The following is a 27,804-nucleotide window of genomic DNA, read 5'->3' on the forward strand; positions in this document are numbered from 1 at the left end:
TCTATGCTTCCGCTACTGCGGATGGGTCTCCCGACAGGCAGAAGCGAAATGGGGAAACGCGACGGCGAAGGGAAAAGGAGAGAGGCGCAGAGCATGTGTAACAAAGGAAGAAGCATTTACAGAAAAGGTGAGAGGATGCCTAAACTTCCTTTTTCGCCGGTGACCGACTTGTGCAGTATAATACAGAAAAGTGCTGCAAAATACGATACACTTGTAATCAGCATATAATGTAGTATTATCCGAGCCTATGGACACGTCGGGATGTTGTGCGTAGACCATATAGTCACTCGGTGCAATTATTGGCACCGCATCAGTCAGGGTAGGAAATTGTGACAGGCGTCGCCTACAAAGTCCTCCAAAATGTCGAATACAAAGCCCTAGCCTTTATGGTCGGAGGCGACGTACATGACAAGCATGTTGAGTGCCCGGTTGGTTAGCTCTGTGAAACCATTAGTTTGTGAATGATAGGGGTAGAATGTCTGAATTGTGATGTTTACAAACTAAAGGGGTTCTTCGGCGACATCGGCGGTGAACTGGCGGCCTCTGTCGCGGCAGTCGGCAACGAGTTACAGTCTGTAGAAGACTGGAACTCGTTGCCGGCCTGAGATAATTACTGAAACTGATCTATTCCATTTTCAAACAAAACTTTCAGCGCACCTTGAATGCTAACCTAGACGTAATATTGTTTTCACTGTTGTGTTTTTAAGATTTATGTGCTGTGTACTCAACCTATGTATCCCTTAGCGAATGCAGGGCTGTGTACTTACCATTTGAATGTATATAGTTCTTTAATGCATTTGTTAACAAATGCATGTGAAGATTATGTACTGTACAGTTTTTTATGCGCCCCCCCCCCCCCCACACACACACACACACGCACACATGTAATGCCTTTGGAGTATTTAAATAATTAAAAGCTCGGGGGGGGGGGGGGGGGGCATGTCGTACGATAAAAGAGTGCAGCAGAAATACAGAGTCCTATATGGCCTAGCCGAACGAAGAGCAGCTTTTCACAGTAGCGAGTATGGCAATCAGTACAGACGACGATCCAGTGTTCCCAAGGGGTCTTTCACCGTTACACTGCTTCTGTGGCACTACAATTCCCTGATGCCCGTACGTTCCATGGTGAGCAACGGAAAGACCAGAATCTCAAGCCATTCTTTACCGCTGCAGAGGCCCTAAAGCTTCCAGTACATTCTGTGTAAGTGTTGGTCTTTTGTATAAAAAACGTCTATTCTGCCACTCGTCTCCGCTTTCTTCTGGTTGTACCTGGCAGCCTACACTCTGTTTTGCGCGTCATTCATGAGGACCCCACTTCAGGACACCGGGGTCTGCACGGACACACTACCACACTGTTTGTACTGGCCATGGGCGCGTGATGGGGCTGAGATGTGGCTAACTGCACTCAGTGTGCGAGCCACAAACGCCCCGCCGGCACCGCTCCTGGTCGACTAAATCCTGTGACGTCTCCAAGATATCCTTCTAAATAGATAGGGTAAACATCTTGGCACCTTTTCCGAAGTCATACCCGCCACGGCTGGATCATCGTCTGTACTGATTACCATACGCTTTACTGTGAGACAGCTACTGTCTGCTCGGTTAGGTAATATCGGGTCTCCGTATTTCTAGTGCACTCTGTTATCTATAAGCAACGCGCCCACGCGAATTTTGATCATCGACCGAGGCCTCCAGTTCCCCGTCGATTCTTTGGAAGAACACCTTCGTATGTACACACCACAATTTAGACAGTCTATTCCCTATCATCCACAAACTGAGGTTTGACTGAGTGAGCCAACCGGGCCCTCACCAACATGCTTTCCATGTACGTCGCCTCCGACCACAAGGACTGAGACTCTGTCCTAAATTTTATCGCATACCCATACAAGAACGATAGACAGGAAACAAGCTACATTTCACTCTTGCTCCTCTGTGTCCGACACACACTCATATTATGCTCCCGCTCTTCACCAACGATGAACCTAGGATTGCTGAGATTTTCTGGAATGTTGAATAAGCACGCCGAATTGCCCACCTGAGAACTCCTGCCTCACAAGAGCGCTCGAAAACTAGTTACGACAATCTCCATCGCCAAGTCGCCGTCCTCCCTGGCGAGTTGACCTGGCTTTGCCGTCCTGTGGCGTAAGCCAGGAAATTTTCGCGAACTACATGGGCCCTATGTTGTCTTGGAGAGAATCTCTGACTTGCCTATCAGATTGCGCGCGTCACCAGAATTGCCCGACGTTCTTACCGCACTGAACTCTTTTCGCGCGGCTTAAACTCTGTGACTCTCGCGCCGGTACCTGACTTGTGCAGAGGACTTCGCCTGTGAGGAGAAAGTGTTCCAAACTCTCAGAAGCCCCACGAAGGGCAAGGAAGTGGAAAAAAGGAGGAGGAAAATTTAGCGTGTTCACCCGCTCGACCCTCTTTTGCGGAAACTGTGTTTCTATGGACGTAACAATATTGCTGTATCCCGCCCAAGTTTGCCTGGTTTTTCACTTCTATCCCTTCACTGGAACCCACACAGGCTGCTGGAAATAGTGTAGACCTTGCTATCCAGCGACATCCTGAAAGTCCAACAAGGACTAGTAAGGCGTGCACGCAGGGTAGCTACCCTCAGCGAAGCCCTGGACTAAAGGAACAGACCCTGAAGAGAAGATGGAAGACTCCATCTGAAGCCGCAAAAAAATACTGTAAAATAGAGCAAATAAGCGTTTTCCACCACCACCACCTAAGCAGTCGTCTGCGCCTGTTCGTTCCCTCCGTTCGTATGCCGGACACCACAAATATGTTGTGCGACAGCTGTCGTAATGATAATACGCACCTGTTCTTAGTGTCCTGCATGTCTGCTTCTCTGAGCGCCTTGATATCTTACGTGTTCTTTTTAACAATCTTCAATTACAAGGGGGCGCCTTGTACGTGTATGCAAAGATCTATTTTCTCCTTTGTCGTCTTCGTGTTGTCGAAGTCTCAGTGATGCACCTGGGCTTCCTTAACGTGCGCTGAAATCAGCCTACAGACGGTATATGAACTGCACGATGACATCTTTCTAAATGTGGTCATTTCGAGACTCGTAAGGCCGCTTCTCGGGGGAGGATGTACGGTGCAGATCGCGAACGATGGGCATACACCATGTCCGGATGAGTGCGCTTCACAAAGGCGCCGTTCCCAGTAGATAGACACACGTTGTAAGGATCCATGGCGCGTGCCAGTGGGCTTTCTCGTCTTCAGACCGCATCGATCGTTGGCGACGTCCCGAGCTGCGCCCAAGTATTTTGTATTCCCCAATCGGATCTAATGACACGTACTTGAGCTTGTGGACAGTGTAAAGATTTTCTCCCGCGGTCGAACAGACCCGTTCTCTCTTTGAGGAGAAGAGCACGTTGTTCTTTGACCTAGATGCGCACTCGTCGTCAGCCGCCTTTGGCTCCGCAATCATGGAGAGCCGTTCCCTCCGGCCCTTGAAGCCTTTTTATTCCCGCGTATAAAACTTGCGTGACGTGGCCGCGTATCATCTTGAAAGCCATTAAGCCGAACGTTCTTCACGAGTAACTGCTGCTGCGCCGTGACGGTGGAGAAAATGAAGCATCGATCGCTGCTAGAAACAAAAGGAATAATTGAAAAGGTGAGGCGATGAGAGGAAGACGAGCCAAGAACTTCAGAAACAAACAGGACACTCAATTGTGCTCAGAGTCACAGCTCGGTCATTTTGCCTCTCGCATGAGTCGAGGAAGCGTTGTTATTGGTCCCGCTACATTACGGGGATGCGCTGTATTCCTCCCCGGACGACGACGCCACTTTGCTCTTTTGAAGAGGACAGAATGAGAGCGGCACGAATTGGGCGCTGACTGAGTGGTGCTGTGTATTAGGGCGCCCTGTTGACTCTTCAGCGTGCAGCGTCTGAAGACTCCATTCATTCCGACAAGCCTTTCAGTCACGCACGGGGCTGGCGTGCTCGCGTCCCTCGTTTCCCTTGTCTTCACTTCGTTTCGGTGTCGATCGAATGATGACCTTGCGGGCAACACAATCTAGACCTCTTCCAGCATGGGTGCATCACGTGAGAAACGACGCTGAACTCAGAAAAGTGAAAAAATGTTTATTCTACGCGCAAACGTACCTCAACACACTCCATGTACTGTTTTAATTTGACCCCTTTGCTAAATGTACCTAACTTCAGGTTCCTTGGTGTGTATTTGAAAGAGGACTTGAGATGGAGTACTCTTGTTAAGATATAATAGGTAGAGGATCAATAATGTTGAATTTCATCCGTCGAATTTTTTTTTATAAAGGTCCAGTAAATACGGGTATAAAAGAACTGCTGACCTCAAGCACGTCAGACTGATTCTTGAATATGCCAGTGTGATGTGGGATCCACGTTTGATAACTTTATCGAATGCTTGAGAACGCGTACAGAGTCGTGCAGCCCGCTTTGTCGCCAATGGCTGCAATTTTCGACGCAGCATTTCAGCAACAAAGGAAACATTTGGTCGGGAACTACTCAGTAGTAGGCGGGTGCGGAGTAAAATAGAAATGTTTATCCGGATATATTTAAGCGAAACCGGAGCTGATAAAACTCTGCAAGTTCGGCTGCCATATTTGATATACTCTTGTTGTGATCACGTTTTGAGTCGCATGAAATCAGATATCTAACTAACGCTTATCACGCAGAACTCTTGCTTTCCTCATGTCATATATGTGTGGAACAAACTGCCAAAAAACGTCGTCGACTGCAAATCTGTGAAAGTGTGTCTTTCACATCTGCGTAAATGCCGCCGCGGTGGCTCAGTGGCTAAGGTGCTCGGCTGCTGACCCAAAAGACGCGGGTTCGATCCCGGCCGCGGCGGCTAGAATTTCTTTGGAGGAGAAATTCTAGAGGCCCGTGTACTGTGCGATGTCAGTGCACGTTAAAGAACCCCAGGTGGTCGAAATTTCCGGAGCCCTTCACTACGGCGTCTCTCATAGCCTTAGTCGCTTTGGGACGTTAAACCCCACAAAACCAAACCAAACATCTGCGTAAATTTATTTTATCTTAATATTGTCTCACCCAATGCACGCGAGGGTGAGCTTTTTTTCTTTCTCTCTCTTGTGTGTTAGGCTGTTCCTTGTGTTGTTCGATATGACACTTGTCATGTTTTATCTCTTTGTACATCGCACTTGCAATAATGCGTTCGTGGCGCTGTTAGTATCGTTGAATGAATGAATGAATGAATGAATGAATGAATGAATGAATGAATGAATGAATGAATGAATGAATGAATGAAAAATAAATAAATAAATAAATAAAACATTGAACGAGTAGCTGCAAAAGTTATGTTTAAAAAAAAATAAACTCTAAAGAGACCCTTTCAGGGTTCTTGTACGGTGTCCGCCCCATACTGAATGCTTTTAGAACGGCGGCAGCGAGGCCCGAATCTTAATCGGCTTGTGCGTTCCCCTTATCGAGTCTGTACGGCGCTTTAGGCCACGGTCCCAGCCTCATCCTGTTCCTTCACTCCCAGCCTCCGCGTCCCGGCTTATTCATTTTCTCCCGCGGCACGCGAGGCCCGAGGACCGCTTTCCGAAGAAGCGTTCGTCAACCCTCCCTTGCCGTATTTCCCAGAACAGTCCTCCTCCATCGATCGCGGCCCTGATTTTCTCCCGAGCGTCGTGCGTCGTAGGAAAGCGCGTGACTAACGAGGTCGGCGCAGATTTGTCTCCGAGCGCTTGTACGACCGGTGCGACGAACAAATTTCGATCAACTATACGAAACTAAGCCTATAGATTGGTCGTTTTCTAATTTTGCTCGTTTCTTTTGATAGCGTCATCAGTTCCCTTGGTTTTTGTTGGGATGTCAAGGGATCTGAAACTTGCTCCGAGTGGGCAGTATAGAAAGGATCTGGCGCATAAATCATGAAGTTTACATCCTCTAAGTCTTTCACCGGCTAGCGTTAAATCAAACCATCGTTACTGTATGTTTTATTTTACAGCAGTTCTTTTAGGCCGCGCTCGCTTACGTTCTTCCTCTTTCTGATTTGTTCATGCTCTTTATTGGGCTTAATAAAGTGTCGATGTGAAGTGCCTGGTTCACAGAAGTTATTTGTTCTCCTGACTGACTCGAGCTTATTTCCATTTTCTTTCCAGGGTCCTGACTAAATGGTTCGCTGTAATGGCTCTATGGTGATTTGTTCGTAGCTTACAGTCTGTTCCTATGTTCCCCATAGACCCTCCGAGAGCAACAGAAAAAGCAAGAAAACAACGAGGAAGGACTTGTTTCCTACAGCCACCGGCACATCGCTACGTGACTCGTATCGGAAACAATTTCTTGTTCAGACTCTTGCGATTGTTGCTCACAGTTAGGAATTTAAATTTGTTGCCTGTTTGCATATCCCGGGCCGGTAATGCAGCCAAGGTCATATGCACTGCAGTGCGCTTTATGGCAGCAGTGTGCCTCTTTACTTTTGGTAATTAAATTTTTAGGAGATCGAAACCAGAACTAAAGAAATGAGACTATTAGTGTTGTTATAATTTTCCCCGGTACTGCAAATTTTCGCTCAAGCTTTTTTTACTATATACGTCAATGAAATCTGACACTGCTGTATTAGAGCAAAGTATAACCTAATTCAATAACCTATTTTTGGAATCTTAAAAAATAAGCACGGGGCACCTAAGTACCTTCTCTGTTCGCAATGCGATAGCATTAGAAGGTGTTCTTCACCAGAAGTGACTTCACCTCTGGTGTGGTGACGTCACTCCCTCCAGCCAATAGGAAATTGCACTTAATAATGTCGCTGTGATGATGTGGATTGCGTCACCGAGCGGTTCCGGGCGGACTACAACAAAGCGTCCGACAGCTGTCGTCCCACTGGAAACAGCAGGAGGACGCTGTTTGGCCACTTTAGGTTGCGTTAAGAGTCCCGTAGTGTTGTGTGTGTTAGCGTGCCGTGTCCTCCTCACTCGAAAGAAAAACGTGACGCGTGAGTGTGACCTGCTTTCTGTCAGGAGTTCCTGAACTGACCTGTGCCGACTGGCTACATCAGGCTCTCCAAATCGGGATGCAGTTAATGGGCACAGGTCAGTTCAGGAGCCCCTGACAGAAAGCAGGTCACACTCAGGCGTCAAGTTTTCCTTTCAAGTGAGGAGGACACGACACGCTAACACACACAGCACTGCGGGACTCTTAACGCAACCTAAAGTGGCCAAGCAAGGGGAACGCAAACGTCCTGCTGGGGGTTCCAGTGCTCGTGGCGCCGCAAATCGACAACTGTTATCGGACGTTGGTCGGCGGCGGACATCAGCACAGAGCAGGGGTGGGCACGGCCGGGTCATCGGGGCAGGAATCGGTACGTGGAAACGACCTGGTTATCGGGAGTCCAGTACCAGCAAGCAGGAGAGTGTCGGGAATCCCCTGACATAGCGGGAGGCCAGCACCAGAGGCAGCTGGGTGGTAGACATGGCCAGGTTAAGGGGAAGCCGGCAGGGTACGGGGATTCGGGCATCAGCCTGCAGCAGGGTGGCGTGGTGCTGCGAGGGAAGCCACACCCGGGATGTCGGTGCCCGGCAGGCGCTGGCTAGCTGGGCTTGGAGAAGCGCCAAGCTACAAAAGTACAGTCGAGCGCGATTTGAAGGTTATCGTGCTAGCGTCGACCGGGCACATGAACAGCGCCAAGGCTCAGAATTCGCTGCCGAGGTGAGGGAGGTATCCGGCCAGCTTCCCTCACTCTTTTTGCTGTTCCTTCAGCAGCCGTCACTCCCTGCTGGGCTATCAGTTTCTTTTTTGGTTCTGCGAACAGGCAGTGACCGTTGTGCGCACGACGTATTCTTCGGTATTATCTGGTGAACAAAGGCTATATGACGAGGCGATGCTGCGTTGATATATTTTTTCCAACTTCAGAGTCGTCAAAATCAAGAAGTGCCAAGCACTGGCTTTACCAGATCTTCCCCACCAATTTTGTTATCGCCTGCGAAGATACGAGGTAACCAAGTCCACACTTTATTGCAACAAATTGAAAGCTTAAAATAGAGAGGAAGGGCGGTGGTTTTGTCGCTGGGGTGATGGTTGTTGTATGGAACAGCGAACGAGGGAGAGAAGAGCGCGAAATCATGATTTTTCCTGTTCCAAAAGCGGCCGCCAGGTGCATGGAGTGCTAGGCTGGTCGACGCTCGCGCGATAACCTTCAAATCGCGCACGACTGTACATACGTCTCGCCGCTCAGCAACACACTGCCAAGCTTGTCTTGACTTCGATCACCGACGTTCGATACTTTACGTGCACCGGCTCGCCCTGCACGCGGCCACACTTTGTCGTTGTCCGCCCGGAACCACGCAGTGACACAGCTACAGCATAGTCACTTGCCTCCAGCCAACGCAAATTATCCGATCTGGTGACGTCAGTTCCCTCCAGCCAATGTGGGAATGATATGACCGACAGCTCATCTCGGCCCCATAGGGCTTCTGATGCTACCGCGTTGATAAACGCTTTCACTGCTCAGCGTGAACTCGGGTAATGCTCATATCTGCGGCGTTACATCTTTTTTGGGAGATTAGCTTTCTTCCAGATTACCCAAGTATGCTGCTTGCTAGTTTTCTTAATATATCATCGACTGATTGATGTACAGTTCACGCCCAGGGCACCTCATCCGTGGGATCATATGCAGTATCATCCGCGGATAGCGGCGCCGTATTATGTGGCGTGTGGCATTTCAACCCCGCCATCATCACACTCCAACCGCAAACAGCAGGGCAGGCTCGTACAGGCAGCGACACCCATAATCGTAATTGCGAACCAACTGTTTCGAGAGAGAGGCAGAATGGTAATGAGACTGAGCGAATTTCTCGCAAAACTGTACTTATGGGTATTACGCCTGCGCTCGCTGTTAAAATCGCGTTACAGCGTCTCCCTGCTGTCAGTCGGTGCGGCACAGAGGCAGCGAACCAGCATGCTCCGCCGCGCGCACGTATTCACATCTGGGCGCCGTCGCCGCGCCTCCTCTCATAACCACTACAGCCACGACGAGTCAGTTCCGTGAGCACGCGCAAAGGTCCATTTCATCCGGCGCTCATCACCGCCGTGCGGGGTAGATGGGGAGCAGTTTACCCGAGCAGCCTGTTTTCCCTCTTCATTCGAATCGCAGCGAGCTGAGAAAATGAACTGGACGGCGCGAAGGGCGGCACGAAATGCGCTGGCTGTGAGGGCATATGAGCGCCCATATATACGGGAAGGTATACGGCCCTGCCTCCGCACCCTGCTATCAACTTTCTTTGCGGAGGAATTTTCCGCGAATCTTTATCTGGCGCATTCGAGATGCCGGTGATTCCTGCAACGTGCTGTACAACGCACGCCGTATACTCCGGCCCTATCTGCGATCATCATTCGCCGCCGCCGGCGTTTTAGATTGCGCGGAGCGTGCGGGAGTCTCTTCCCCATCCCTGCCCCACATAGAGGCGCCTCTCTATGGAAGAGCACGGCTGAGGAGAAATGGCCGATCTTGCGGACTTATCGCGTGCTTCACGTAACGCGCCACAAAATGGGAACGCTTAGCGCTGGCGCACGCTCGCCACACAGCGCGTGTATATCGGCTTTAAGATTAATATAGCGTGCCTCGTCTCCACTGGACCGAAAGAAAACAAATGACGCAGCTTACCTTCCGCGCTGTATAGTATCCATTGCCAGAGTCCAGCGCACATGCTGAAGTGCAACAACTTGAGAGAGCGGCTACGTGGTGGTGCTGTTTTGTCGTATTTTCATAACCCGGAATCTCTTATCAACTCCAGTGTTGCGGTCTCCTTCGCGAGCCAGCCTGCTTTCATATCCATCGTAATTTCATTTCGGGGCAAAGGAAGGACTTGGAGCGAATATTTTCTATACTCGCCGACCTTAGTATTGCTGCCTTATGCCTTGCTGCACTTTCAAAAGGCCTACCCGGTTTGCTGCTTTCCAGTTTAACGCCTGCAGAACAGATAAGAATTGACAGTTTACAAAATATTTAGAACTTAATACTGTCACTAGGGCAAAGCTATAAGTTTAGAGAACATTTAAGAAGGTTTTGCAAACGCTATAAGCAGATACCCCATTGACTAGGGGCACTGGGGTATCTAGATGTTACAGCCGGCGTCTTCGCTTTGGCGGACGTGGTTGTTGCGATGTGCGTCTGTTCTTTCACTCTTTCTTCTTATATCTTTGAATTCTCATCTATCTGCCTGTGGCAGCGGTGGTGGCTCTGTTGTTGTTGTTGTTGTCCTCTAAATAATGACTCTGCTCGAGGCAGTCGGCAGGCCCGTGCAATTTCGTTTTCATCCTTCTTTCAGCGGCAACAACAACAAAAAACCCACGGTCATGGCGGCCAAGGTGAGCGAGGCCGATGCTGTGACGATAAGCCATGACGATAAGCAAAACAACTAGGCGTAACCAGGGAATACCTTACCTCCCGCTATGTCGTCCTGGCATAGCTGAGCTAAGCCACTGCAATTTCTTTTTCTTTTAGCTGTGCGCATGCCTAGGCGAAGATGCGTTTTGATGTGTATTACGAAGGCACGACGTGGTAAGCGAAATATCCCTACTTATCACAGCAGACAAAATCTACCACTCGCTTTTGCGAAGGATCTCCGCAAAAAAAAAAAGTAGCTAAAACTTTGTCACCACAGTGTGATTCCAAGAGAAGGCAAGCGTAGCAGGGGGCTACAGAAAGTTATGTGGGCGGATGAGATTAAGAAGTTCGAGGGGATACGGTGGCCGCAGCTGGCAAAGTACAGGGTTAACTGGAAAGATATGGGACAGGCCTTTGCTCTGCAGTGGGCGCAGTCAGGCTGAGGGTGATGATGATGCTAGTACGAATGTTTCGCGCAGCCACAACTGGCAGAGTGCAAATTTCTACTTCTGCTTTCTTCTTTCTGTGCCGTCCGCCCCGCAGAACGCTTAGCTCCTCGCAGTAGAACCCTAATGTTCTCCGTCCTGTCGACTGCGCCACTCCGCTGTCGCTGTCCATTGCAGTCCGCGATGTCCGCAGCAAGTGCAAACCACAGCCCGCGATTCCGGCCTGTCTTTTGCGTCGGCAGCGAAGAAAGCCATCGCGGCTCAGTCTGCTACACTAGTGATGACTGTCCGAGGAGCCGCGGCTCATTTAATTTGGGCCTGTGACCGCGCGGAGGAGTCTTGCGACGGTCGTCTCTCGCTTCTCAACGAGGCATGAAAACAGACGGGCCTGTCCTCCTCTTTTTTATTCTTCGCCTCGGCGCGGTCCAAAGAAGCTGCTGCACAACGACTGTGAACTCTCGGTGCACGTTATGGACGCGCTCTCGTTTCCAACGCGATTTGGGGAGTGTCCCCCAAGGGGGCCATTCCACGGCTCGTTGTCTTCGAGTTAGGCCTCTTCCCCGGGAGGACTCGTCACCGCGTAGCTCTTAAGCCGTCGGGGCGGGCGGCGCGTGCGTGTCTTGGGTGTTACTCTCTCTGCAGCTTGCCGCCTAATCTGTTTCGCATGAGCTTGAAAGCTGGGCGTCACCCAATTTGTCTTGCGGGAAAATGCGTTGTTTTATGCTCTGGGAATCGAGTGAAACGAGCCCCTACTTCTCCCGCGCTCTGCGGCATCGCCGTTCTTTAGCGGGAAAAAATAATGGCAGGGGGAAGAAAACCAAGCTCCTTGTTTCCTTTCGCATCGTAGCCGTCTCTGTGCGTGCGCACCAAATGTAGGAGCGGTCTCGTTGGTGCGGCAGCCGAAAACCACAGCGATTCGACGGCAATGTAAATCGCATGGGGCGCTTTCTTGTTTTGGGTGTCTTTTATCAGCGCTGTTCGTGTTTCATAGCAAAGCGGTTGCTTTGCAAGCATGTGCACTTATTTGTTGGGTCACTCCCTAAACTGCGACACTTTTGTTTCCATGCTGCCTGTTGCTGTAGTCATGGGCGAAAGTTTGCGCGATGCGGATTCGCGGAAAAAAAAAATATTGCGTGGAGTTCAAGCATAGCAGATCATTGAAATCCAAAGGAACGTGAGGGGGCACCCCCTCCATTACTGGCCCATACATCCGCCCCTGCATATAGCTTAAACGTAAGTGACAACTCTCGCTAGAATTTTAGGACGAGCTAAGCCCGAACTTAGCTTAGCCAACCTTCTCCAGAAGAAGGCGCTACTGGAGGGGATATAGGAAAGTAGCCGGCAGGACACATGCAGATCATGTCCTCTGTCCCGTCCTGCATTGCGCAGTTTTATTCCTGAAGTGCTGCACCAACTGACCTCTGAACGCAATTTATTAGCCAACTTTTTTTTTCGCTTATTTCTTACGAGCTGAAAGTTTTACTGGTAGGGACATACAAACACGGAACTCCACGTGCAGGACTCGTCCAGATCAATGTTGAAATTCAGATATGTTCAAATTTAGTTTTTTTTTCCTCGTGTTATCGAACGATGGAATTCTTTACCTGGTGATGTACGCTCCCTGGAACCAAACCTATTTTTCAATGTTGTTGCAAATCTGTGATTAGTCTGTTGCATTTCTGTTCTGTATTTTAATGGTGTTCAGTTCTGAATATGTTGTCGCTCTCTGCTTTTTTTTCTTCTTTCTTCCTCCCACTCCTGCAATAGCCCCATCGGGGCTGCAGTATATGTAAATAAATAAATAAAATCGTCATATGCGGCCCTCGTGCCTCTGTAACATTATGGCGCTATCACTGCATGAGTAGCACACGTCTATTGCGGCCTGGGTGATCAAGCCTACGATTAACAGCAGGCGCGACGCTGTAATGCGATTCAGTTCCGCAATGTTTGCCTTGAGATGCCCGCCTTCCCTGGTTGTGGGCGCCGTATACATTCACTCGCTTCTTGTGTTTTTGTTGACGTTTCCTCCCTCCTCGTCTTCTTTGCCTGGTTCACCGCCAGCAACCTATGCCTCACCTGACAAAGACTAACCCGGGAAATAAACCATGAGAAAACTTCCTGACATTGGTCTGGCTAAGGACCCCGCTAGGCCACGCTGCAATCTGAGACCCGCTTGCTTGGGCTTACCGTAGCGGTATGCATGAGCGGCTACCCCGCCGTTGGGCCGCACATAATACATGGGTACTGTATCACTTCTTGCGTCGCAGTGAGATTCTTTAGTAACTTTTATTTTTAATGGGATAACACGGAGCAATGCATGAACTAACTGTAAGTTGTGTGAAAAACGAAGGCCTCTTAGAAAAGCAAAACTTCCGTTATTGATTGTATGTTTTTGAACGTCATCAGGTTTTCAGATTTTTCCTGGTTCCTCTTTATTTTTCATTTCAGTTGGAGGCACAGTTCATTGTTGCTAGCATCGAGAACCTTTTTTCACAATAAGACCGGAGTCTGCAAACAGTGGTGCTGAGACTAGGGCCCATTTTCCAAAGGCCCAACATTTATTTTGAATCTGAACCTTTTCTAGACTGAGCATTTGCATGAGATAGCCTTACCTGGCCTTAACGAGAAAATTTGTCGAAATCCGTTTATGTCCGAGTAAGAATAGACTGTTGCAACTGGACAGGCTTTCGTGATGTCACTCGCGTTCGATGTCTGCGCAAGCGCACGTACCGCCGTTCGATTCCGCGGCGAGTGGCCCTTTTGATCTCATCCCTATGCGGGAACCCAAGCACAGCAACCAAATGGCTGAGCGGTGTCCAAACAAGAAAACGCGTTCGTGCCAGGCCTGCCGTTTCGGCCTGCCGTGTGTTGTACACGCGCTGGTTGGCTCGAAGTAGATCCGTTACATGGCGCCATGCACACGAGCTCGCTGTGTTTCCCTCCCTTCTCCCTCCGGGCCCCGTTTCCCCCGCAGGGCCTTTTTTTTCCCCTCCGGTCAGCGGCGTGCGGGGCTCCTTCGCCTCGTTCCATCGGGCCAAGTCTCGGCTGGCGTGCTTTTAATGGAGCAGCGGGTCATTTATCACGGGCTTCGCGCACCGCCGGCAGCGGAGCCGATTTTCGTAGGCCGGCGCGCTGCTGTTTCTGCCTCCCTTCTGCGCCGGACGCCGAGGGTCTGTCTTTCGCCGAGCCTTTCTGTACGCATCCGCGCTAGCTCTCACTCGCAAGGGGGCACCACCGGAGGTTGGGTGCAGTGGGCGCCTGCGAGGCTCATTGGTCACGTAGTGTTCGACATACAGGGACGTCCACTTCCGCGGTATGTCACAGTTTGGCATTCCAGCGCTGTATACTTGGGACGGTGAGCACGCGTTCATTGAACTCAGAAAAGGCGCCGTCACCTCATTTATGAGGCCGAGGAGGGCTGGTGCTAGTCGCCTATAGCAACTAATGTGTCTACCGCCTTTTTGGCCCGTATTATTTAACCGACATGTCATACGGCGTTGTATCTTTAGTTAACGGACCTTATGACCTTTAAGAATCCAAGGAAGAGAATGAATGCGATCGCCCTTGGTTTAACTGCACCAAATCAGACAGTACCTGGCTGTACGGAATTATGGCCGCAGCCTAACTGAAGTTCTATCGAAGCTAAAGGAAAATCTTTTCACTCAGTGTTTAGCAGTTCCATCTTTCGTGTGCGGTGATAAAGTTGTTTTAACAAATGGTATAACGTCTTTAATTACCTTGTTATTTTGCTGTTTGGCTGTAACGTGGATGAGCTGCTTTTTATTTATAGATACTTCCATAAGTCTTCACTTGCGCGATCACGTAGCGTTGTGTCATCGCTTTCTGATAATGCCCTGGCTGGCGTGCTGCATAGCGACGTTGAGCCTTTGGCTCAACAGCATGCAACTGGAAGCGCCGAAGCCGATGAAATGTGTTTCTTGCCTCGGCTTCTTACTTTGTATCAGCACACCGGGCCAGCAGCGTTCGCACAGAGTTGAAAGGAACCTGCGCGAGGCAGTAATCTTCCTTATCTTCTTGAATCAGAGGTTGATTCCACCCTCTCTCTTTTTTTCTCTCCTTTCGTTCCTCTCTTTCTCTTGGTTCGATACGATGTGCGCCTTCGCTTTCCCTCGATGGAGTCACTTCGCCAGCTTCCATGATCGCCTGTTTTGGATCTGTCTGGGCGTTGTGCCACGTGACATTATCACAGGTTTGTGCATGATTCAGGCGGCAGGGTCAGCTGACAGCATGTACTGTGCGATGTCTGCGGCTTTCACAGACACACGAAGCTGTGTCCTTGCTCAACTAGTGGAGTTGTGAACATCTCGTAGCAGCAGCTGCAAATGTCGCTCTGCGTGGCGTGAACTCGCAAATTATTTTGGAACAGAATGAACCTTGTTAAGAAAGGAGAGAAACTAGAAGCTACTCGAAATATGGCAGAACCCCGCTTGCCAGGTACATCGAGATGCAGATAAGCGAGCATGCGTTGGCGCCTTCCTCCTTGCCTCGTTTCCGCTGCTTACTCCGTCTTCCTTTTCAATTCTCAGGACCCGCGTTCTTGTTACCCTCTCATTCCGCGACCCGTGCTGCAAAGCGGAGATGAGAAGAACAGAAATGAAAAGCGCCTCGAGAATACAGATGCCCAGAAAATGAGCGCAAAAGGAGTCGCATCCCTGATCTGAAGCTGTGGAGGAAAAAAGAAATAGAGGCGGCGAACGAGGACGCAAAATCTGGGAGCCGTCGGCATGCTGCGTGTGGGCGCGCGCGCGCGCTCTGAAAGAAGGCGGGTGACGGCGTGTGTGTGGAGCGTGAATTTTTCAATTTCGGCAGTCTCTCCCTTTTTCCTTTTCGCATTGCAATGACGGGTGTACGTATGTGTGGACTGGGTGCGCAGTTCGCGCCCTTGCCTTTCCAGTAGCGTCGTCGGCGCCGCTCCTGCATTGATTTCAATCGAGCGTTGCTGCGCCTTTCTTTACCCCTCCTTTTATACCCTTTCTACAGCCGCTCCGAAAAAGAAAGATAAAGGTGTGTCCTAATACAAAAACAAACATAGAATACACTCCAGTGGACGAGAGACTGAAGAAAGAAGGCAAAGTCATGTCTCGAAACGTGCTCACGCAGGCATCCAAATAGAAAAAAAATGTTGGACAGTAAGAACACCGAAAGACGTCGAATGCGAAAAAATAGAGGACCACTCACAGAGAAGGCTAAACGACAGAAGAAAGGTCGCCTGAGAGACCAACAGTGAGAGAGGGAAGTGGAGCCGGCATCTCCCTCCCGTGCTTTTCTGTTATGCGTCCGTTCGCCAGGTCTTCTCGATCTACGCACACGGAGATAGAGCAGCGCTGCATTATTTGTGAACCAATAGAGGGGACCCGAAGAGCTTCTTGGGCACGCGTCTCGGTTGCAGCCTCAAGTGCGCGCTGCAGTGTGTGTACGTGTGCGTGTGCGGCATCGCTCTTTCGTAGCGCTGTCGGCCCGCCGAATGCAGTCACGCTTCCCGAACGGGGACCGTATTGATGCGGGCATGCGATCCACCCTGCTTTCATTTCTACGACTAAGGAAAGGTGCTTGATCTCCATCTTTTCCTTTTCTGTTTGGGACAAACAAAGTGCGTTCTGTTTTATTTCCCCGTCCACGCAGACCTCACTTTCTCTCATATGTAAGAGGAGCAAAGCTCTCCGTTTCGCCCTCTTGTGCTTTCTGTTTTCTCGGCCACGCGCTGAAGGGATTATGGGAACAGGCTTCGAGGGAAGAATGGCACCCGGTCCTCTGGAGAGAGAGTTTTGCGGAAGCCTGAATGGGGAAGAACGCGGTGACGCAGCGGGCTTTGTTTGCTGGGAGGGCGAGAAGGTTGCGTAAAGCTCCAAAGCCCCTGTTTGCGCCGAGAGCGTGGGGAGGAGTTGGCTCCGCGTCTCTGATTCCCTTTTATTGTCGTCATTCCACTCGCCTTTCCCGAAACGAAGTTGGTGGGAGACAACGAGGGCAGGGCTGTTAGAGCTTTGGGCACGAAGTCGCGGGAGTTGTCTTACGCCGCAGCACTTGTCCCTTTGCCTTCCGCGTGTGGTACAACAACGACCTACCGTTTTTCCCGATTATAGAGTACGGGCTCTGCGGTGCCGTCTTTTTGCGGGCGCTGCTGCTTCGCTCCAAGTTTCCCGAACGACTATGGTCATAGAAAACACGCAGTGCGGATCCCTCCTCGGCGCTCCTGGGGGAAAACCCTACGCTGTCTGTGCCGCGTCCCCTGGAGGGCACTTTATGATTCTCCGCCGTGCTTTTCGCGCTTTTTTCACTTGCATTTCTTTAAGGCCACAGTGCTTCTCCCGAGTATTGCTGTCCCCACTTAGAGATTTTTATACTAGTCCATTTCGACCGCATCGCGAGAACGAAGGTAAACACTGCTGGAGCGCACTTGCCCTTGCTTGTAATCGGAGCACTGCTGGGACCGTTTTGTTTACGCTGAGAAACAAACCTTTCTAGGATTATGCTATTAGCGTGTCCATCTCTCGTTCTCGGCCTGGCCATGGGGAACTGGATTACCATCCAGTTTGGTGCTGCGAAGTGTGGTGCTTTAAAGTGTTCACGTGTCTAGCCGGAAGACCGCGACTACACACCTCACCTTCGCCGCTCACCTTCGCCGTTTGCTGGTGGTCGACAGTCGGAAAAAATCGGGTAGCGATCCAAAATTCCTACTTGGTCAAAGTTTGTGCCCGGCGTGCACTTTTCTGCTCCGCTCGCATTTATATCGCTTTCCTACCGCCTCATTCTGCCGTGTGGGAGCCGCTACTAACCGCACGGAGTAGGGGTGCGAAGCGAATGGGGTCCGCGTTCTCTCGCCGCCCTAATCAGGCTCCCGGCCGCGGCGCATAATCCTTTTCCTCAGCGCCTTTGGCCGTCTGTGCTGAGGAAGGCAACAAAGCTGCTCGCCTCTGCATCTCGCGTCGTCTTTTCTCCTGCCGAGCTGTTGTGGCACCGCGCGCGTCCTACGATGATGATGACTCGGCGGCGAAAGAAGATTTCGGGGGCCGGACGGACCAAGAGGTGGCTGTGCGAATCCCGCAGCTGTACTAATGAGGAGAGGGCGCGCATGTTTTCTGCCGGGGCGCTTCTTTGTACGCGCGCTGTTCCCAAATTCTCCCTGTGTAAGCTGATTACGGCCTCTGCAGAGCTGCTCTCGCTTGTCCCCATAGAAAGGAAGCGGGCCGGATTCCCCAACTTGCCAGTTGCCGCCTTGTTTCCCGGCATCCTTTTGCGCCTTTCTCGCGGCTTGACCCTTAGCATCGCCAGGGAAGAACAGTCATTAGGGAACGCGTACTCGTCTTTGTCGTGTTCTTTACATCGGCTAGAACTCTGAACGCCAGAGGCAACATGCGGGCGGCACGCGCCGCCTGTTGGCTGCAGCTGTCCCGAAGCTCTGTTAAGTTCATCCTACTCTTATGACATCAGTGTTTCGTCCTTAAAAACAGCATCCGGATTATCACCCTTATCGCTCCGCCGTCGCATTGCCAGCATGTCTTTATTTCACAAATTCTTCCACAGCCCTATGCACATCGCACCTTATATTCTTCCACCCACACGTATATCTCACCGCAACAGCCATCACCTACAAGTTGCCCGTCCACGATCACGCACCGTCACTTTTTCTAATTCCTTCTTTCCTCGTGCCGCCGCAGACTGGAATGGCCTTCCAAACAACGTTGCCATCATCACTTGCCCAAGTCTTTCCACTGATAATGTAGAAACATTCCTGTCATTGTGAATTTGTGCTTTTACTCTTGCCACCCCTTATGTAACACCCCTTTTAAGGTGCCTTTAATGTAATAAAATGAAATGAAGTTCTTCGACATATAGCCCGTTGGCATTTTTCGGCCGTTCCGGTATTATGTGGCACGGAGGGTTTTCTTGCTCTCTTGCGGCTGACCCATTTGTGGGCATCAAAGCATTCATGGGCTGGAAACGGGGTCAGTGCACCAGAACGCTCTATTTCAGCCATTTCTTAAACGCTCGCTACCTCGCGTGGATTCCCTAAAAGGCTGGAAGTGGCGCGCGTTCTCTGCGTGACACTATAGGAACGCCAATGGAGATCGCCGCCGTATATCTTGTTCAGTAACTCACTGAACCGCGGTACTTAAACCGCTCTCGGCGTGATTCCTTCCATAACCAGCGTCCATGCTATCTGCTTGTCATGAGGGCCGCTGTACAAAGTGTCTGGTTATCTCGCTTCGTAACTTCTCTGCGAACGATGTCACCCTGTCACTTATATCTCCCAGCCCTGACACATGGCTTGGCGTTCTGTTGCTATACGCGCCCGTTTGGAGATCTCAGCGTGTCCCCGGCCTTGCTGCTTTAAACACAACCGCTCTGACCAGCCTGCTGCGCAGAATTTCGGGTCCGCATTGCCACGTGCTTGCGCTGTCGTGTCCAGGGCAACGCGTTTTGGCCTCTCCACCTCCCACCGAAGCAGTTTTCACAAATCCTTTCGCGAAGCGTATCCCCCGTGTTTAGGCCAAATTGTGCCCTCTGGGCAATTCCAGCCCTTTGCTGACGTCCGTGCGATGAGCTCCGTGTGTTGTGTCATACAGCCTCCCCTTCTTTTTTATTTTGGTGGCATCTTTCGGGCATGTTTTCTCGTATTCTCGCATTTGGCGTCTGCCATGTGTTTCTTACGCATTTTTGTTTGAACGAGTGGGGCCGAGTGAGTGGAAGAAACGAGTGAGTTTGTGTTTGGTTATCCGTTCTGGAAATGTTTGTTCGCCTTGTCTCGCCGAGAAGAATCTTCCACTGGCTGTCACTTTGCAATAGTAGAGACAACTTTCGTTATGCGGCTGTTATAACGGTGAAGAAAAATTTCCGTCTATGATGTATTAAGTTCAGAGAGGCGCTGCAAGTGCACATCTTCAAGTAATTTGTTTCGCTATGGAAAGCCGTGGTACCGTTGCATGAAACAGTAGTGAGATTCATTTTTAATCCAAGGAGTGTACGATGGGGGGCTAGTTGGTAATGCATAAACTTGGAACGAAAACCACGCAAAGGACGATACACAGGGAAGAAGTAGACAGGAGAAGCGCGGACTCCGCGCTCGTCCTGTCTACTTCTTCCCTGTGTATCGTTCTTTGCGTGGTTTTCGTTCTAAGTTAATTTTTAATCCTTCTGAGACTGTTATAAGGGCTGTCCACGTAAACACAAAGTAAATCGAGTGTTCAGGGAGTTAGAGCAAGAATGGTAGTAATTTATTAAGCGAATAGCACTGCCACATTGAAATAATTTTTTGACGAGCCGGGAATATGCCGATCTTAAAGTAATTGAGATCAGAATCTTATGTACGAGTATACTTCGCGCTCCCATTCAAAGACTCGAGATCAGCTGTGGAACCGCTATTTTTTAAGCTTCGAAGTGCTAGATAGGGTTTCATTACAAGGTCCGTGTGCCTGCTTTTTGTTCAAACATGGGGTGTGTTATTTGATGTTGAACGAAGACGAAAAATAGGCAGACGTATCCAAAACAAGAAACTACAGCTCACAGCATTATTGTTCTTAATTGTTTTCTATACTACGTTGGGTCGGATTTTCTGTGAAGATGTACCGAAATTGCCTTAAATTGCAATTTCAAGTTCCTGAGGTTTTGTCTGAATTGAACTAGTCTGAAGTCACAATACAGCCATAATACCGAAATTTCAGGTGGACACCTGCATCCCAGGAATTCATCGTAAAACGATCATGCTGCACGTCTTTTATGAAGATCTACAGCGCAACCAAGACGAACACAAGAAAGGACCACACAGCGCTAGTCCTGTGTGTTCCTTTCTTGCGTTCGTCTTGGTTGCGCTGTACTTCTTTTTGTTACAACATGCACCATCAAGTCCAAAGAGAAGTTCTTCTAAACCATCCTTCAGCCCGGGAACAAAGCGTCGACCGAGGAGAGAGAAGCGCGCGCAGCTGGGGAGCAATAGCGCCACCTGTGACGTCAACAGTCAACCTGTCTGTGACAGCACTGGTCATTTGACCTGTGACGTCACACAATGTGCTTATCACGTGATTATTTCGCGTTACTACATACTACGTCTCTGCTATATCCAGGATTTAATTATAAATGAAACTTAATCGTTTTACATAATTACTAATTAAGTCGACGAATTAAGTCTTACTAACTAATAATTAAATCGTAACTAATTAAGTTTTAACTGTGTTTGCAGGTTGCGTGGACACTTTCTGAGGACAGACAAATGCTGCAGGTACTTGGTTGATCCATGAACCTAAAAGGCTTTCGCCTTAATAGAAGGTGCGTTCAGCTTCCGTCGTGGCCACCTGTGGAGCATACCAACCTTATGTCACACTGGTTGGCAAAGCCGACACACAAAGACCCGGCATGCAATCGCCTCAGGCTCTCAGCAAACGTTCTTGCGAGCAAACCCTGAGTTTTTGACTTCATAGCATCTTTGCAAATGTGCGGACTGAAAAAAATAATGTTACTTGGTACACGGAATAAATTAATAAATAATGAATTGATTCTGACGAAATGAAATGCGCAGTATCTGTCTCACATATCTCGGCGGACACATGAACCGCGCCGTAAGGGAAGGGAGGAAGGTGGGAGTGAAAGAAGAGAGAAAGAGGTGCCGTAGTGGAGGTCTCCGCAATAATTTCGACCACCTGGGGATCTTTAACGTGCTCTGACATCACACAGCACACAGGCGCCTCATGCGTTTCGTCTCCATCGAAACGCGGCCGCCGCAGTCGGGCTCGAACCCGGGTACTCCAGTAATCGACAAAGTTACGGGACGAAGGACGCTCAAAGAGACGCATCAACTGCGGCAAAGTTGCACTGTCTCGAATAAACTAAGTTTCAGTCACGCTCCGATGAAGAAAGAAAAGGTGAGAGCGGAGGAGTGTTTCCGGCCCTGCGCACTGCATGCGCGTTGCTCCGGCTGATTCGAGCTTTCTGCGCGCAGAAGAGCCTAGGGTACACCCGGGAATGGGAAAGGGTTCTGATGGGATGAGGGAGAGGGAAAGCGGAGTGGTCCCGAATCTTAGAAATACTACTATAAAGAGGACCATTAGAAAAAAAGTTTCACTTAAAAAATGAAGGACCCCTGAGCCACTTATAATATTTTTATTGCCCCAGTGATAACTCTCCGCTTCCTTTTACCTTACCTTTTCTTTTTTCGGCTTCCCTTTTTTACATTAACCGCCCATCGAGGAATACAAGAATGTTAAAATGTACATGCATACCCCTGCGTTTCCCATTCCAGGTCGGAAGGGGAAAAAATGCCGGAAAGGGAAGTAGGGGAGCCGGGGGTGATTGGGGAGGAGGGTTCAGGAGCAGGGAACAGTTCGATTTGGGAGTCTGGCTGTTGGGAATTGGGATGAACGGGTGGGCGGGAGCGGCAGGCGGCGCACGCTCCTGCCCGTGTCATCGCCATTCGCCGCAATTCCCCACTCTCACACACGCACACTCACCTCTTCTGGTTTCATTGTGTAAAAAATAAAAAATGGATGGAGGGAGTGGGGCAATTCGCGGGATCCGAAAGGGAGAGAAGAGAGTGAGGCGACTGTTACCGACCTTGGCGGCAACCGAAAGCCGACGCCGCCGCAGCGCAAATGGAAATTGTGCCTTCGGGCGAGTTGTAAGTGGATGGGCGAATCAACTGCCCCTGTTTCTCGTTATCCGCACTTCTTTGTCAGTCTATTTTTTTTTGCTTGTTTTGCATATAATCGGCGGTGCGCACCCTCGTTGCATGGCCCTCGTTCCCGCCGATGAAATAAGCTCTGCTCTGCACCCATGTTGAGGCCTTATCTGCCTCCAAGGCGCTCAGCAAAAAATAAGACGTGCGGTAAAGGAACGGCAAAGCGTTCTTCTGCCCTCTTTGTAGGAGGGGAGGGGGGTAGAAGCTATTTACTCTGAACGTAGATAGGGAAAACGTTAGCTCGATCATCTATCGTTCATCAGGAGCGAGTTGATTCAAAAATGCGCGCAGAAATTGCATAAAACGGCCACAAATGATTGCAGGCATTTTTTTTGTGTAGTACATTGTGCATATATCCCAGCAAGCAAAGAGTTCGCGAAATGACATCATCGCCGCTATCATTCTCTCTATTTCAGTATGCGCGAATTACTGGCGTCCGTGATGGGCAAAAAGAGAACAGAAAGAGAGAAAAAATGCATGAGAGGAGCAGACAAGGCAGGCGTCATGCCAGTTTGTTTCAAAGTTTTTTTTTAGCACTAGCATCTTTTGCTGTTTCCTATGGGCAGCATGTACGACCACTGAAGGTGGCGAAGTAGCCGAAATGATCTAATTGGTGCAACGGGTGTAGTTTCCGCTGTATTTACTACCAGAGCTGCTGTTTCCAGAGTGAGCGATGGAGTTACTGGGACTAGCGCCACATCACTAAAGCCACTATGCGGACCATTCCTTGACGCGCTTGGGCGCAACGTTCCCGTTTTCCCCTGCTGTGTATAGTTTGTCCAACGTCTCTCCTGAGAAACGTGAGTAGAGTTGGCCGGGCGGTGCGGAACCACTCGTCTTCCCTTTTTCTTCCCTTCTTTCCCGAACCGGGCCCGAATGCAGCTAGGCGTGGGAAGAGTGCGCCGCTCGCTCGCTGCTCCGAGTCGGGAAGAGGGGACCCGAGCGTCGTTCGGCGCCGCTGTTTGTCGTCGTTCCCTTTTTGACGGCCCGGAGAGCGACGCTGATGACGTGGCAGCGTCGGCGCTTTTACCGAGGCGGAACGGCGACCTGGAGAGCAGCAGCCGGCTGTTTGTTTTCCCGGTTCTGTCCGGCCGCGCGGAAGTTTGCAGCCCCAGGGCGCGTGAAACTCGCGCCTGACCCCTTTTCTCTGCTTTTTGTTTCCTCGTTTCCTTTTTGCTCCCTTCTTGTCCCGGGAATCTGGTTTCTCTCGACGCCCGCCTGCCGTACCTTTTCCCCATCGTTCCTCCTCGTGCGTCTGGCCTTTTTGCACCGTGCTGCCTCGGCGCAACGTTTGCTGGATGCAGCGAACCGTGATCTCGAAATGGCTGTGCACCCCAGTTTGCTGCCAACGGAGGCAAGGATCTGGAGTGAAACAAAACGCACGAACCTTGTCGCGGAAAGCAGCGTTGATCATTGCGTCACTTTTGCAGCAAGCACGAGAGCAGTTGGGGCTGTGTCGTGTCTAGAGAGAAATAATGGGACAGGCGGTTTTCTAGCAGCAGCGAGACAGGCGCTTTCCCAGAGTTGGGCCGTTGCGAAAGTGGCTCCTGCTCGTAAAAAAAAAAGAGAGAGAAAAAAGCCGTGTGTGCCCGAAGCGTTTCGGTCGAGGTGGCGAAAATGCAAAGGGGAACTGCTTAGAAACTTTCTACTCACAGCTCAGTAGAACATATAAGGCGACCATCAGTCCATCGTACATCGTATTCGAGTAGTGGCCCATTGCAAAGCGGTACTGAAAACCGCAGAATTATTTTTCTGTTAGAAGCCTGCTGGTGAACTGTTCGAAGCCAGCATTTTTCCCATCTTTTTCGCATCGCGCTTCGTTGCACCCAATAATCTTAGCATCTATATTTGCGACCACATAGAAACGGGTTGTATGTTACGCAGCGTACAGAGCTGCAGTGCTCTTTCACACGTTATGAGTGATGCTAAAGAAAAAAGGCCTCATATTACGCTGCTAGCTATACTGACGCAAGTGCCGGACCATGCGGTCTTATACGATGCGGCACTACAGGAGTTTGACGCAGTGATCATGTCGGTTTCAGGCACTGTGGCGCTACGAACAATGCAGGTAGGGGTGCTGACATCTGTTGGTCAACTTGAATGGCTGGTTTCTGCCACTTAAATGAGCATAAGCGGGTAACATATATTAAAACGTGTTTACTGAAGCAAAGAAATCGCTGTAATTGGTCGAAATGGATCCTCTGTTGGCAGTAACAGCCAGTGGTTGTACTAGGACCGGCGCAAGAGAAAGCTTTAAGGATAATCAGTGCTATCCCTCGATTACACGACTGCGTTTGATATAGTAGGGTTTCACCTTATGGGATGGAGTACCTTTTCGTTGCCACGCGCTTACGGAAGCTCTCCATAGATGCCCATCTGTTTTTAGAGATAATAATCTTAATATTCGCACTCTTTCTTTCCTTCAACTGCTTCTTCCAAGCCCACCTGCGTAGCATGCGTAATCTGGCTGCCTGTACCTACGGGGCCAAGCATTCATTTTACATTCATGTGACAGCGTGTACAGTGTATGCTTTTAACGGCATGGGTCCTGATGTAATCGATGGCTGCCTTTTTGATAATCTGCTTCCCTTTAGTGGTGTACGGGCGGGAACGGAGAGATTTAGCAAAGCGGAGAGGTATTCCAGAAGACGTACACCGGATTGTCGAATGACTGCTGCGCACGAACAGGGGCAGGTGCGGTCTCCACGTGGCCACTGCGCCTACGCAGCAGGCATAAGGTGATCCGGTATACGCGCACGTACGCCAGTGCAGCTCCCCTGTGCTCATCATTATCATCATCATCAGCCTGACCACACCCACTGCAGGGCAAAGGCCTCACCCATGTCTCTCCAATTAAACCTTTGTCAGTTGCCGCCACTGTATCCCCACAAACTTCTTAATCTCATCCGCCCACCTAACTTTCTGCCGTCCCCTGCTAAATCTCTCTAATTAGTGCAACCGTCAGGAGAGCGGACTGGGGAAGGATAAAAGTAACATGAAAGTGTATTTCATGCATTGATATTGGCATTGTAGCTGCAGAACGCTATCTTCAGTAGTTACACAACAGTTCCATCGGCCTTTCCCGCGGCCTTTCTAGATTCAAGTGACCACGGCAACTAAGCTGTTGCGGCGTTACTCTGCCGAGCTACATAGATCGCAAATTCAATTCGGAGGCGAAATGCAGTAAGAGAAAGAGTCCCAGGTGGACGAAAAATTCAATTTGGAGGCGAAATGCAGAAATGCCTGCTTGTTGAGACTACAGAGTGAAAGAGAAAGAGTCTCAGGCGGACGAAGTAAATCCGCAGGCTTCTATTCCGACGTGTCCGGTAGAGCGGGAAAAATGTTTTAGCGAACTTTGCTTTCATTTCTCTCGTTTGGACAACGTGCATTACAGGGGATACAGTAAGAGCATTAAGAGTAGTATTATTCACAGCAGTGCACAGTACTACTAGCACCAACACTAGCTGTAAGGTTTACCGGCTCTACAGGTTAGGGTGGTGGTCAAATGTTCCCACTTCGAGTTCTTGATCAATGCGCTCTCGCCCTACCATGAGCTTGCCGTCCCGGTTAGCTCAGATGGTAGAGCGACTGCTCCGGTGAAGCGGTTGTCCCGGGTTCGAACCCCGGACCAGGACGAATTTTTTTTCAACTACGAAGTTTCTGAGAAAGCTGTATAGCTTTCCTTTGTAGCCGTATGGCTGCGCTCGGGTGGGTGCCAATGAGTAATTACTGCCTTATTGGTTAGGGTGGTGCGCCGCTGCCGATACTTTTTTTCCGTGGCGATAGATATGTGATCGTAACGGTTCCCGTAGAGGCGATGAAATTCCTCTCCCACAGAACTCATGGATGTGCGCTCGGCCAATCACAGGGCGCAGCACGTAACGTGTGCACAGCCACCGCGTCCGAGCGTGGTGGCATGCCCTGTAGTGCTGCTGGCGTGGCGGGACCGATTAGAGGGCGCATCGATCCGAGTTAATTGTCTCCGGCGGCTTCCGTCGAGCGCATCGACGGCCATTATTCAGTGTTGCCGCGGAGGCGGCGGTGGCTGCTCGCCGACGCTTCCTCCCGCTTCTTCTTCGGCCGGCGCGGCTCGGATTGGCTGACAGATTGCGCCGGACTTCGGAGGCCGGAAATGGCGTTAGCATCCTTTTCTCCCACTCGTCTAGAATGGCGTGGCTTTGGGGAAGGCCCTGGTTTGGCTCATCCCCCTTCCCCTGTTCCGCCGACGTCGTAGGTCCGCTGTTTGAGACATTCAACAGCAGAAAAACACAGCAGAACAGTTGATCTGTGGGCCGCTTACCTGAAGGGTCTATGGAATGCGAGGCACTTGCGCGCCTTCGTGTCGGTGCCTAGTGTGTGTGTGTCGACTTCTTTCCGTTACGCAAGAGAGAGAGAGAGAAATAACCCTTATTTCCAACCGCCAAGAATGGCTGGGGAGAAGGCTTTAGCCGCAAGCAAAAAAAAAAAAAAGGAAAGAGAATGACTTGCAGAATGTTTTTTTTCCCGTCCTAGGAAGTGACGTCAGCTGCAGTACCGAAATGCGCTGTACCTAACTGCGACAGTTCACAGCTACCGCTTAAAGTGCAACTCAGCAGGGATGAGAGAACGAGGGAAAAGAGCACATAAACGCTACCACCAAAACGCGCAGCGGTATACCTGACGCTACTAACAGCTGGTCTTGTTTATTTCGTATGTTCCTGCTCCCCTGTGTGCCACTTAGTGCTATTTTGGTTCTGTGATGAAACACCAACTAGCCCCAGTCCTTGTTTTTTTCCGATCCGGCTTGATTTTCCTTGATTTTCCTCTTTTACTTGGTTTCAGAGTGCGTGGTGAAATGCCGCCCTTTCTGACTTAACCGAACGAATACACGAAAGTGAAAGACGGCGGTGCCGCTTTGGTTGAAAACTATGTGCGAAATTCTCGACAAGATACAGGGCTTGGGCCAGCAACTCATTTTTTAAAATCCTACCCTTGAATATCGAAGAAGAGGCTAATGCTAAATGGAGGCATAAATACCCTGTGCTTTGCAAAGCAGTGTCGATATATTGGCGCTACATTCAGATTCAGATTCAGATTCAGATTCAGATTTATTTCAACAACACTTGGTTGCCGAGGAGGCGAACAACGCATCGGAAGTAGGACTTGGTGTCCGACTTGAGCTTTAACTTTTGGAACTTCTTATCAAACCACGCAGCTGCTCCAGCAGGCGTGATCACTTTAGGGGCTTCAACGGTAGGAGCATAAAAGCTTTTATTTTCACTACTTCAGTTGGAATCTCGTGGTAGACATGTACACTGTTCGGAATGGATTTCAGCGTTTCCGCAGCATTGAT

The sequence above is a fragment of the Amblyomma mixtum genome, chromosome 9 (assembly GCF_055824585.1).
Source record: "Amblyomma mixtum isolate Tamu chromosome 9, ASM5582458v1, whole genome shotgun sequence".
Classification (NCBI taxonomy): Eukaryota; Metazoa; Arthropoda; class Arachnida; order Ixodida; family Ixodidae; genus Amblyomma; species Amblyomma mixtum.